The sequence below is a fragment of the Natator depressus genome, chromosome 1, assembly GCF_965152275.1.
Source record: "Natator depressus isolate rNatDep1 chromosome 1, rNatDep2.hap1, whole genome shotgun sequence".
Classification (NCBI taxonomy): Eukaryota; Metazoa; Chordata; order Testudines; family Cheloniidae; genus Natator; species Natator depressus.
Window position 1 is genome coordinate 236,641,312 of NC_134234.1, and position 12,622 is coordinate 236,653,933.

General features: G+C 42.4%; 1 protein-coding gene across 9 annotated transcripts in view; it reads right to left on the minus strand.

The window, feature by feature from the left end:
• Positions 1-12,622, minus strand: part of CALD1 (caldesmon 1) — a 239,789-nt gene that overhangs the window by 169,923 nt on the left and 57,244 nt on the right. Inside the window, exon 1 of one of the 9 annotated variants that reach the window (XM_074938461.1) lies at positions 3,647-3,665. The exons of the other annotated variants lie outside the window; for them this stretch is intronic. The gene's annotated coding sequence lies outside the window, so the exon portion shown is untranslated. Of the gene's footprint in view, positions 1-3,646; positions 3,666-12,622 lie in introns of those variants that run through there. 9 annotated transcript variants of the gene reach the window in all.

The window sequence follows — 12,622 nt, forward strand, 5'->3', positions numbered from 1 at the left end:
TCTACCAGTTTTATGTTAAATTAACTTGATTTTATTTATAGAGCAATGGCTTCTGACACATGTAGATAACATAAATATTTCTAATCCCTCAAGAATGGTGCAACCCTGAGCTTCTTCTCTGCATACTTCAGATCACTCATCGCTACCTTCTCATCATGCCTCATCCCAGTCCTGGTCTCTATGAAATACACAGCAAAAGCCTTAATCTTGGGCATTACACTCAGATAAGGAAGCTACTCATTCCAGTGGTTTTGTAATCTCTTATAGCTAAGATTATATCAGCAACTGAGTAAACGTGAACTATCTCTGAGAGAATTCCTTTCTTCGATCAGGTTTATTTTCAGCAACCTCAAATTGTTCACTCCGAAAAAGTCGATCTAGTTTAATAATGATATAAATCAGACACATTTACAAGTTTATATAGTGTCTTGGGCCCAATCCTGCAAACTCTGACTCATATAAGCAGGGATGGGCTCAATTAAAGATTAATTGTGAGAGTCAGGGTTTGCAGGATTAAGCTGTGGGGGTCCTGATTGTCCATTGCTCTGCTTGTATCATCATTTACACCAATGTACTGTGGATGTATAATAGTATTTTACACTCACTGTGCCCTTTATCATTCTGATTTTGTAGCATTTTACATCCACTTTGCATTCATTTCACTCTGGTGTAAACGTCTTTACACTTGCAGGGCAACAGAGAGTCAGGACCTTGTTGTTTCCTCTTTCTTCCTCATACAACATCGAACAATCACTTCAAGATCTTTAGCTGATTACATATTTAATTGTAGAGGTCTTTTTCAAAATCAACAAGTCTCCAAATGTGCTTATTTCTTAGGCACATTGGCCCAACTGCACCGCTAGTGAACTTGCTAGAGTTACACCAAAGATGAAGTTGATCCATTTTGCTTTATTTAGTTCTCCTCCTCTTTTAGCAAACAGAATGATGAATGACTGTGCTGAAGTGAAATTTCTGGTGACTGTAGTTCTCAGTATCAATGGGACCATATAATGTAAATTCACAGGTAATATGTAACGTGCTTTGTCACCATCACTTGCCCAAGTAATGTAATGTACTAAAAGTGGAAAGTGTTATCAAAGCACTATACAAACATTAGCTAAACCTCATAACAACCCCATTAAGTGTGGTTACTGGGGTATCACCCTCCTTTTACAGAGAGGGAAACTGAAGCAGAGAACTTAAGTAACTTGTCTAAGGTCACATAGCAAGTCAGCAGCAGAACCAGGGTTAGAACAAACAAGTTCTCTTTCCCAGGCTTGAGTTCCAGCTTCGAGAGATGACTCTCTTTAGCTACAAATTAAGGGCAGGCATTTCAGTCACTATTGTATCTTTGAACTATATCAAAATTAGCTACAGTGAAGCTCAAAAGGTTTAAAGATTTGGATGTTTACCCCAATTTCTTTGGAGGTTGGACTAGGACATGGCAGTAACAAAAGCCCAAGTGTTTTGGGGCTGTATTCAAAAGGCATCATTGTCATGGAGCAGAGGGGTAATATACAGCTCTGGTGTGATCACACCTGGAATACAGCATTCAGTTCCAGGCAACTCATTTCCTGAGTCATATAACAACCTGTGATCTTCCTCCAAAAGAGCCATAAAAGTTATCAGGAAACAGGAGAGATTGACTTGCAAAGAAAGATTAAAAGAGCTAAATATGCATTTATTGACTAAATACTAAGGAACGGATGTGACAACTGTCTACAAGTATTTGAAAGCATTAGCAAGGAGGGCAAGGAATTATTCTGAATTAAACAAGGTTTTATAGCTATGAATAATAAGACCAAATTAAGAATGGAAAATATCAGGAAAATATTTCTAATAGTGACATCTATTAGGCTCTGAAAGAGATCTGGTTGGAAAACATCTTTGATGAAAAGATAAGATTTTCCATGGAGCTGTCAGCCAAAAACTGAACACTTTCAAGATGACATATTTTTTGATTGAAATGAAGTGTTTTAAAGATAGAATTCCCAAAATGAAAGTTCTCATTTCAATTTGTGAAACAAAATTGAAAGTTTTGTTTCAGCTCAGTTCTACATAAAACTGACTACCTGGGGTGCTACGGTGCTTCATGCCCCATTCTTCTCTGTGAGCTAGGCTCCTTGGCTGAGTTACCTCTTCCATGATGCACAACAGTCTCCCCTCTTGCTGAGCCACCTCGGTGCATCACGGGATTCCTGTTGTCATGCTAGGAGGCATGTGTAGTCTGGCGAGGGGATTCAGCCCACAGAGAAGAATGGGGGCATGAAGGGCCCAAATCACAGCTCTCATGAGATACGGTGAATTTCAGAATTGAAGTTTTTGGTGTTTGGTTTTTTTGTTAAAAAAGCCAAGAATTTCAAGAAAAATGTCATTTAGTTGAACATTCAATTTTCCGTCAAAAACCAGTTTTGACAGAAAAATTTGACCAGTCCTACTGTAGAGTAGTTGACCAAGAAACATGGAAACACCATCATTTGTGTGTTTTACATCTAGACAACAAAAAACTAGTAGATGTTCAATAGGAAACAACTCATTGTCAGGGATTTGGAACAGATGTCCTTTCCCTCTCTAATACCTATGATTCTGAGGCACTCTTGTGACATTAGGCTGTTTTCTTGGATTCCCAATATTTTCTAGTTTGGGATAGCCTGGCAATATTACAAGAACAGAGGAACAGCATTGCTCATGATACCTTCTGTTCCTGGCTGAAACCAGGAAGTAGTACATAGAGGTGTGCGGATCTTGTTGAAGATTCTAGCCTTGCTGAAAGGTTCATCGGGAGCATTATTTTATCTGAACGTCAGTGATCCTCGTTAGTGGGAGCTGATCTGTCTAGTGATTAGAGCAGGGAACTGGTTTAAAGCAGCTGTGGCACTAACTTACAGGGTGACCTTAGTCAAGTCACATCATCTTTCTGTGCCTCCATTTCTCACCTGGGAAATAGCATAATATTTACCTATCACCTTTTTGTTGGAGTGTTCAATTAATATTTGTAAACACTTTGAGATCCTTGGATAAAAAGTGCTACATGTAATAATACTTTGGGGTTAATTATACAAAACTGTTGTTCCTTTTCCCTAGGCTCTCTTTTTAATTATAAAATTGTAATAGTAAATTTAGCTACATTTGTCCCATTTTATTAAACCTGCTAAATGTTATTATGTAAAACAGTGGCTGTCTGGTACATAAAATGTGTGCACAAACAATAAGTACATCAAAAGCCTATTGCTTGTTGGCTGATTTCCATATAACCTAATATGGTTAAGAAAATGTTTGACTGGAAACCAGTGCCGAGTGCCAAACTTAACAACTTTGCAGTGTGCCACAGAACTCTCTGCTTAGGCTCAGAGCAATTGCAATTCAGCACAGTTACTATCCGTTCACATTAACTAAACAAAAAACAGATACCTTTGTTCTTTCTCCACTGCCAGTGAAGATTGATAAACACTAGCTGCTGTACAAGGCTTTCAGCGATAGAGGCTACTTAGTGTGCTTCCCTTCTTGGGCTATATAAAATAAGGAAGTCCTGGGCATACCCAAAATTATTACAGAACCTTTAAAGCACTCTGTGTGAGGTAAACATCTGGAGAAAGAGTATTTTAAAAGGGGCCCAATGCAGGTATATACATTCTAAACTTCTTACCAATTTCCACATAGCAGGGCTTGCAGGATCAGGACCTGATGTGAGATGGGTATCTTTTCTTACAGCCCTTCTTGTCACACCAACTCAGAAGCTCCTGGACTTCAATCTATGCTTTAATCCTGCTTACCTTCTTCGATATATCTGGAACGATTGCAAGAAATATCTTTGTCCCCTCGTCTGTACTCTTAATTTTTCTCTCCATCTTAAAGAATGATTGGTGGCATATGTTTTAGGATGTTACATTTTAAAGGAGTTTTGGTAGAAAGCTGGGAGATGGATAATAAACTATATCAAGGCCAGTATTTAAGCCACACCAATTTATCAGGACCAGTTCTAATCTCAGTTATACACTAGTGAAACCCCACTGAAATCACTGCAATTTCTGATAATGGGGACTTGGCTGCAAAGGCAAAGTTGGTTTCAGAGTAACAGCCGTGTTAGTCTGTATTCGCAAAAAGAAAAGGAGTACTTGTGGCACCTTAGAGACTAACCAATTTATTTGAGCATAAGCTTTCCTGAGCTACAGCTCACTTCATCGGATGCATACTGTGGAAAGTATAGAAGATCTTTTTATACACACAAAGCATGAAAAAATGGGTGTTTACCACTACAAAAGAGAAAACCTTTTGTAGTGGTAAACACCCATTTTTTCATGCTTTGTGTGTATAAAAAGATCTTCTATACTTTCCACAGTATGCATCCGATGAAGTGAGCTGTAGCTCACGAAAGCTTATGCTCAAATAAATTGGTTAGTCTCTAAGGTGCCACAAGTACTCCTTTTCTTTTTTTAAAGGCAAAGTTGATCATTGAACGCATGGCAGGGAAGCGAGTCATCCTAGGGTATTAAAAGAACAATGCCACCTTGACTGTGCAGAGGAGTTAGTCTGCCTCTCCCAGATTATTTCCTATGAGATCATATTTACACTCGGGAACAGAAGGGCCAGATTTCAGGAAGTTTGGAAGCCTTTCAGGGATTACGTTAACAAGGTGCATGCTGTTCTTTAGAAGCTATTGTACGTCAGTTCCATTATTGTCCCAGGACCTTATTTCAGATGATCTTAGCTTCCATGATATTACCAAATCCCTTTTGTATTTAATCTCCTGACATATTTTTCTTTATTTTTTTAAGTTATTCAGCGTGGTTAGGGCATTTATTTATTTAATATTATGATGCTATTTCTCAGCAAATATTTTTAAGCTATTCATTGAATAATTTATTTGGAAAAAAAGTGACATTTGTCAAATTATCTGAAGAATATTATTCAACCAGCTCTTGCGATGGGTCCAGTTCCTCAAATGAGTAGCAGTTTGGAATTTAAGCTATCGGGACAAGGGAACTCTGTTAGTTTCTTTTTTAAACTGCCAAGTAATCTATATAATTTGCCTATCACCTTGCAAAAAAGATAAATATATAACTAGCAGAGGGGAAAAGTATGTTGTAAATGCAGCATTCTAGAATGATATTGGTACCATTTAAAGGCTATTTTGAACTTTTCTGAATACATCATCAAATGTGTTTTGTCCCAGTCAGACCAACTGCAGGATTCCTGACCTTTCTTTCCCATTACAGTTTGATAAAGCCAATTAGCAGCCATGCCAGCCACACTATTCATATAAGACTTAGAGTCACATTTTTATTTGCTTATTTTTAATTGTACATTCTGGCTCTATCCTACAAATTCATGTGCATGGATTGACACATGCACCGGAGCATGGATGGACCCCTGTGTAGAACCCCACTGACTTCAAAGGCTCTGCACAGACACAGAGGTTTAGGCCTGCCAACAGGGTGGGAGGCAAAGAAGGCAATTGCCCAGGGGCCTGAGCAATTTAAAAGGTCCCGGGACCTCTGGCTATTGCCGCGGTAGCAGCGGTGGCAGCAGCCGGGAGCCCTGGGCCCTTTTAAATCATGTGGGCAGGCCACAGGGCTCCTAGACATAGGCACCAAGTGGGTGCTGAGCACCCACTGGCGGCCCCCTCCTCCCCCCACAGTGCCTCCTGCCAGCAGCGGGCCCCGCCGATCAGCTCATCCCCATCCTCCCCCAGTGCCTCTCGCCCGCCACCGTCAGCTGTTTGGCGGCATGCCGCAGGTGCTGGGGGGAATGGGAGGAGCAGGGGGTGGGAAGACTCTGGGAAGGGATGGGCCTGGGCAACACATGCCCCAGATGCCGGGAGTGGAAGGGGCAGGACCAGCCGCTGAGATGCTGCTCTGCAGCCCCGCGCAGCAGCTGCCTGAGAGAGCCTGGCTGGGGAGGTGACTTCTGCTCCCTGCCCAGACTCAGGGTCCCTGGCAGCTAAGCCAGATGGGGAGCGGAAGCCGCCTCCTCCCCAGCCAGGCTCTGTCAGGCAGCTGCCAGGCAGGGCTGCAGAGCAGTGACCGGGAGGGGCCAGTGTTAAAAGGGGCTCCCTCCTGCTCCCCGCTTGGGCTCCTGCCCACCAGGGAGAGTGGCAGAACGTGCCATAATATGGGGCGGGGGGAGCGCGGTGGCCCTGGGCTGGGCACGGGGGGGATGACACGTGATCTGCCCTTTAGATCTTGCATACCCCCCACTATGAGAAGGCACCAGTTGTATATAGGATGTCCTCAGGGTAGGGGGCAGAACAGGGGTGGGAAGAGGTGGGGCAGGGGGGTAGGGCATTGGGGGAAGGGGCCTAGGACGGAGCGGGGTGTCAAGCACCCCCCAGGAAACCTGGAAGTCGGCCCTATACTCCTAGGCACGCACGGGGTGGTACCAGCAGCGGCAAAGGCAGCTGGGAAGGCATGTGGAAGCCCTGGCCATGCCGGAAGAGTGCGCCCAGCAGCACAGCCGGCAGCTCACTGGGCGCCAGCGGGGGCCCTTTGACTGTTCTGCCCTTGGGCCCGGAATTGCTGCTGGCGAGCCTGCAGAGGTTGGGCTGCCTTGGACCACTGAAGATGAGGCTTTGCAGAGATGCAGTTGCGTGGTCAGGACCTTAGGGATGAACCATTCTTGGAGAGTGAAATTCAGCCGGTGCAGAGAGCCAGCACAAGATTATGCACCACCTATTTTCAACACAGGCCTATTTTGAGGGCTTAAGTGATGTAAAAGCTATGTGCTGGCTCTGTGGAAGAGCTGAATTTCATTCTGAATGAGTGAAGCTAACTGCTCTGTTCTCTAAACTATCCAGCACTCAGCTATTCACTATCATTAACATTACCAAATTCTTTCCTTAGTTGATAATACATAGCTCTGATAAAGCATTTTTCAACAATAGACCTCAAAGAAAGGAAAGCACCTTTCTCCTCATTGGAGAAACTGAGGCACAGAGGTGATGTGAGTTGCCCAAGATCACCCAGCAGACCAGTGGCAGAGCCAGGAAGAGACCCCAGGTCCCAGTCTAGTTCTCTATTACCAAGTCATGCTGCCTCCATGCAATGCAGGTGAACTTAATGAGGCTGCATAAGTGTAATGAGGGTATAATTTGTACCACTGTAACTAGAGACTGGGATGCAATTTACTTAATGTAAGATTCCTCTAGCCTCAAACCATTGTCTGTTTTCAGAAAGACATTTTTTTGCACTGGAAGTCAGTCAGAACTAGAAGATCTGGAAATTTCACAAGAAAGCTATTCTCCCAAGATTTATTATTAATTATTGTTAATTAATGTATTGATTATTGAGTAACAACATTGTGCTTGATGCCAGACAAGATCCAAAATTAAAGAGAGTCTCTTCTCCAGCCCAATTTGAAAGATAATCCTGACATGGTCTCTAATAGGAATCCACATCTTTTGAGGTTTGCTCATCACTAATTATAATAGAATAAATGTTTCAGGATTAGTGTCTCCTGCTCGAACAGTAGAACCTTTGGCCTTAACATTTGTTTGTTAAATACTCTGGAGATGCTTTGGCACTTCTCTGGCAGCAAAAGACCATTATGCTCTGACAATGCTGCCTTCTGCTAACATGCTCTCAAAATATACAGCCCAGAGGAGGAACACTTAGACCTCATACACCACAAATATAGACAAGTATGTCTGAAGGCATCTGGAGGCTTGGCATTTTCCTAAAGTATTATCCTTACCGAAATAGCTCCCTGGCAGTCCAGGGTGCAACTTCAGAATATTCAACAACCCTCAAAAATAGTTCTGCTCTTACCTGTGGTGGGGGTGATCTTGTGCCCAGTAATTGCACCTTGTGCTGTATTATCCTAAAGAGACATTCACACGACAGAGACAGAAATCTGTGCCTTATACTTATCAATCTACAGTTGAATGTAAGATGCGTTAAAGAAGCTGACCTGGCCAAACAAACTAGCCCTTTTCGTGTGATATAATTCCTGTCTTTTCACCATAACCCTCCGTTCCCTCCTTCACCAAACTCAGACCCTGTCTTCTCTTGACACGTGCATGGTACAAGCACTGGCCCACATTCAGTATGGCCCAGAAAGCCCCATGTGCTGTGGGGACAGGAGCAGCTCTCATAGGACTGGCTATAGGAACCCTAAATGCTCAGGGAATTGCCATCTGCTGCCGTAAGCAGCAGCACGAAAGACACTTATGAGGGCCAATGAGATAGCTCTTGAAGTTTTAGGGTGCTATGGTCACAGCAAAAGAAACAAACCTTGATTTTACTGACTAGAAAACAAGTCTGGGTTATAACACAGCCATGTCAGAACTGGGTGTGAATTTCTGCCTGCTGTCTATGCTGCGGGAGCCTGAATGGGCTGTCAGTCCTCAGCTCTGCCATGTACACTTGTGTGAGATCGAAGCAGGGCTGTGCAAAGGGACGTTTCAGATGGTTCCAGTAGAACTGGGGCCAGGCCTATCAGGGCCTTTAAAGAGCCACAAATGCAGGGGTGATGGAACAATTTGTACAGAGAGGGGGCTGAGAGCTGATGAACCACACTGTAAACCCTGTAAATGATGGAAACTACTTTGAGCCAGGGGATGCAGCAGTCCCCCCTCCCCCAGCACGCCTAGTTCCAGCACCTATGCCCATGTTATTTATTTAACTCTTCTCGTTGTTTCCTTCTTTTGCAGGTCCTAGCTTTCTCTGTAACTGGTCTCTTTACTTGACTTTGATTGACCTTATCAGCATTGCTTTATTTGTGGTGAGGGGAGAAGTGGGACCCGGATTTGAGTCTTCAAACCAAGCCCACAACATCCTTGGCACAGTCTTGCTTCCGTGGAAACAAGCACAAACTCTGGTCATATTGTCATATCAGATCAGGATCAGATCAGTGGTTCATCTAATCCAGTAGTTTATCACTGACAGTAGTAAATACCAGCTGCTACAGAAGATGAAAAAAGAAAAAAGAAAAGAAAAGAAAAGAAAAGAAAAGAAAAGACCTACAAGTAGGCAGTAGTCGGATAACAAATCCCCACAGGAAGTTTCTTCCCAACCACAAGAGTCAGAGACTGGCTTATGCCCTTAAGCCTGAAGCTTTATACCCCTTTTTAACCTTTACTATTGTAACTCTGGATATTCATGTTATTTATATAATGCCCCATCATTTTTTTAATCAATGTGGTAATACAAATATTATGAATGATGCCATGATCTCTCAAGCAGGTACTTGTAATGATGGGGTTCCCTCACTTCAAGTGTTTTCTGCATATCCCCCACGCGCAGTTTTTTGTTTTGTTTTGTTTTTTGCTCAGAGAATCGTTTCATGTGCTGACACGTCAATCCCCTGGAAGTCAGTGCTGATGAGGCAAACACTTTCCCACCTGGCAGCCAGTGCCTTTGGAAAGGATTCATTCCACCTCCCCGTGCCCGCCAAATTGGGACTTGCTTAAAGGCCTAGAAAACTTAGAATCACTGGCTTTGCTTCATGCCCAACAATATCATTACTGTAATGCTGTATAACAGTCACCATAATCATAGCCTTTCATGGAGGAGACAACTGTGACTGTTGAACTGGAATAATTACCTCAGTGTGTGCGTGTGCACGTACATATACATGTTCCTTCAAGAGGACATACAAATTTAGGGACAAGGAATAATAAGAATTAAATCCTCATACATGTAGGGACAGAAGGAGAGATCCTCCCTCCCATTATGGCAATATACAGAGGCCATAAACGCTGCTTGGCCAAATGTGGAGAGAATTCCCTCAGCATAGATACTGCTTGAGACAGCCATAGGCTGCCTGCACAGGCCCCCTTACAATTCCTGGGACAGGGACCGTGTTGGAGGTAAGAGAGGAGACAAGTCAGAGGTGAGAGATTCTGGGTGCATTGTTTTTATGAAAAACACGAGTTGGAAGTTCTAGTGAGTGAAATGTAATGAATATATTTCTCATCATGAATGGAAAATGAGGTGCATGCCCTGACTTGTTTAATGGTACAGTAATCGCATGGGTGAATAATCTGTGTTGTGCATTAAACTAGTGGGGTTTCTTAATTGGGTTTGATTTTAGAGGTCCCTCTCTGTACCCTATGGTACATCAGGAAGAAAAGAGGCATTGAAGAGGATCTGGTGAGGTGACCTGACATCTGATAGATAATGCTGAGTGCTTTTTTTATGAGTGATATAAAGTGCTTGCTGGAGATCAGAAAGCTTCCTTTTGGTTGTCTCATCTTTCTCTTCTCCTCTCTTCACAATTCTCACCCTGAACTTTGATCAAAAGTAGACTCAACCCCAAACCAGATGGTGGTAACCATCAGAATTGACAGATAGACAATACTCGCTAGCAGAAAACAAATACAAGTTTTAACAATATGCTCCATCCTCACTATAGACCTAAACCCAAGAGAGGCAGAGAATCTTCAATTCCCAGGCACTTAACTGGTAACCAAAATATTTTAAGCATAGCCAAAAGATGTTAAGAAGATAGAAATGTTCATGGATGGGACTTAACGTAGCATTCCTATTGAAATAGCTTTATGATGGGGAAAGTTTCAAACACAGAAAACCAGATCATAAGCCCTGCTGTAGCTACTTTGCACTGCTCTGGCAGCATAAAGCTACTGCAAAAATCAGCTTAACCAGCTATTTAATGATTCCTCACTGGAGGGGGAAATTCCTAAGTGGCAAAAGGCAGACACAGCAGATTGTATACCACCCATCCTGGCTCCCAGCTCTTGCACCGTGGCTAAGTGAAAGGAGGGATAGCCAGGGAGCTGTTCTGTCCATCTGAAGCCTGGCAGCCATAACGACTAGAGCTGACTTTTTGATTCATCGGCCATACCAAATGTTATTTTCAGATAGAGAGAGAGAGAGAAATTTAGTTTTGGGCCTACCACAATGTTTTGTTTGAGCTTTATAAAATATTGTAAATGGCTTTTAAATAAAAAAAATAAAAGTTAAGTAAATTTAAAAACAAATCCACTTCAAATCAAAAGATTGTCAAAACAAAAAGGGTTTTTCAATCAATACAGTTCGGCAAATTCAACACAGGTTCATGAAATGTTTCAGTTGACCAAAATCTATGCTTTTTGACAAAAAAAAGTTTGGAAAAATATTTTGTCCAATTCTAATAATGACCAGTACTAAATGGCACAACTTAGAACAGTCCTAAGGATGTTCTAAGCTGTAGCTGCGGAAGACCCCAGAACCCATCAGCTATAGGATCAGAGAAGTTTAAAAAGATCAGGGCCCAGAATCTTATAATCAATTGGAATGATCGATATGAAACTGGAAATCCAATTATGCCCCCATGATTCACTTCACAAAATTATCTGAGGCTATTCTTTATTTGTTTTGGCTGGGGCCCAGCATGGTCTCTTGACTGATGGCTGCGTGCCTAGTTGCTGGTGAGAAGCAAAAATGAGTGTGAAATATTAGACTTATTCTGCATAATTGCTAGAGATCATTTGCACTGATTTTGGTGGGGCGCGGGGACTGTTCTTGTAAACTGCTATTTAATTAGATAAACATGCAACTTACTTTTCCTCTTGTCTCCTACATATGATCAGTGGTTGTATTTAAAAACATCTATGCAATTATCTGGTTTGAGTAGGAGACTTAACAAACCTCTCCAGACTTCAGAGAAAAAGCCATGCTTTCACAAAATATGTTTTATATTTTTCCCTACATTTCTTTTTAACTCTTAATACATTGGTATTTTCCAGACAGCAGTGCCAGGCAAAGGAATGCTTAGGAGGATGGTGTGTGTGTGTGTGTGTGTCTGTGTAAGTAGTGCCTAGTTCATTCAAGGCCAGAGTATGCCCAGCCACTGTGTTGAACGCATACAGGGAAGCTTCCTTGTACTGTTACTATACCTCCCCATACTGTGGCTAGGCACAACTCAAACTCAGCACTCCACAAAGCACAAGAACTACACTCTTCATAATTCCACAAGGCAGCCCAAAGGAAGCGATGAGGCTGTGGCCGACAGAGGAGGCTCTTCATGCAGAGGAGGCTTGCATGCTACACCCTCTTAAGGGAGCTAGGGAGCTCCAGGTGGCATCACACATCTCTGGAACACACGGTCTTCAGGAATTTCAGCTAAAGGAGTGCAGATTCACACTGTATATTACTAAGGTCGGACTTTCAGGTATAGTTTAGTCCATTCTCTGCATTGATATGTCTCCCATTAAAATTGATGGGCGTTAGTGTTCCCATCTGAAAGTAGAACTGAACCCATCATGTATCAATAAAATGCAAAAGCATAAACATTAGTGCAGTGTTCAGGTTCAAATATCAAGCATCCCAAAAATCAGACAATTCTAATGGCTCATTCTGTCCCACAAGAATAACTCAGCCACAATGCACAGCCTGTGTATTTTAATGGTATACATGAATAAGAAACAATAATACGTAAAGGTTGATGTGTGACAAAGAAAATCTGAATGCAAAACAAACCAAAGGCGCAATATGGCTGAGTTAAGCAGCCTTAACATTTGGAATTTCTGAACTCTGAGATCTTGCTATTTCATCTGTAAAGCAGCTTTAAAGCTAGACTCTTGTTAGGCTTGAGCCCAAGAATGTTTAACTTGTATGGCTGGCACGTAGCCTAACTTCTCAATTATCTGGACAGTGTTACACAGCTAATATGGTCAACAGGATGA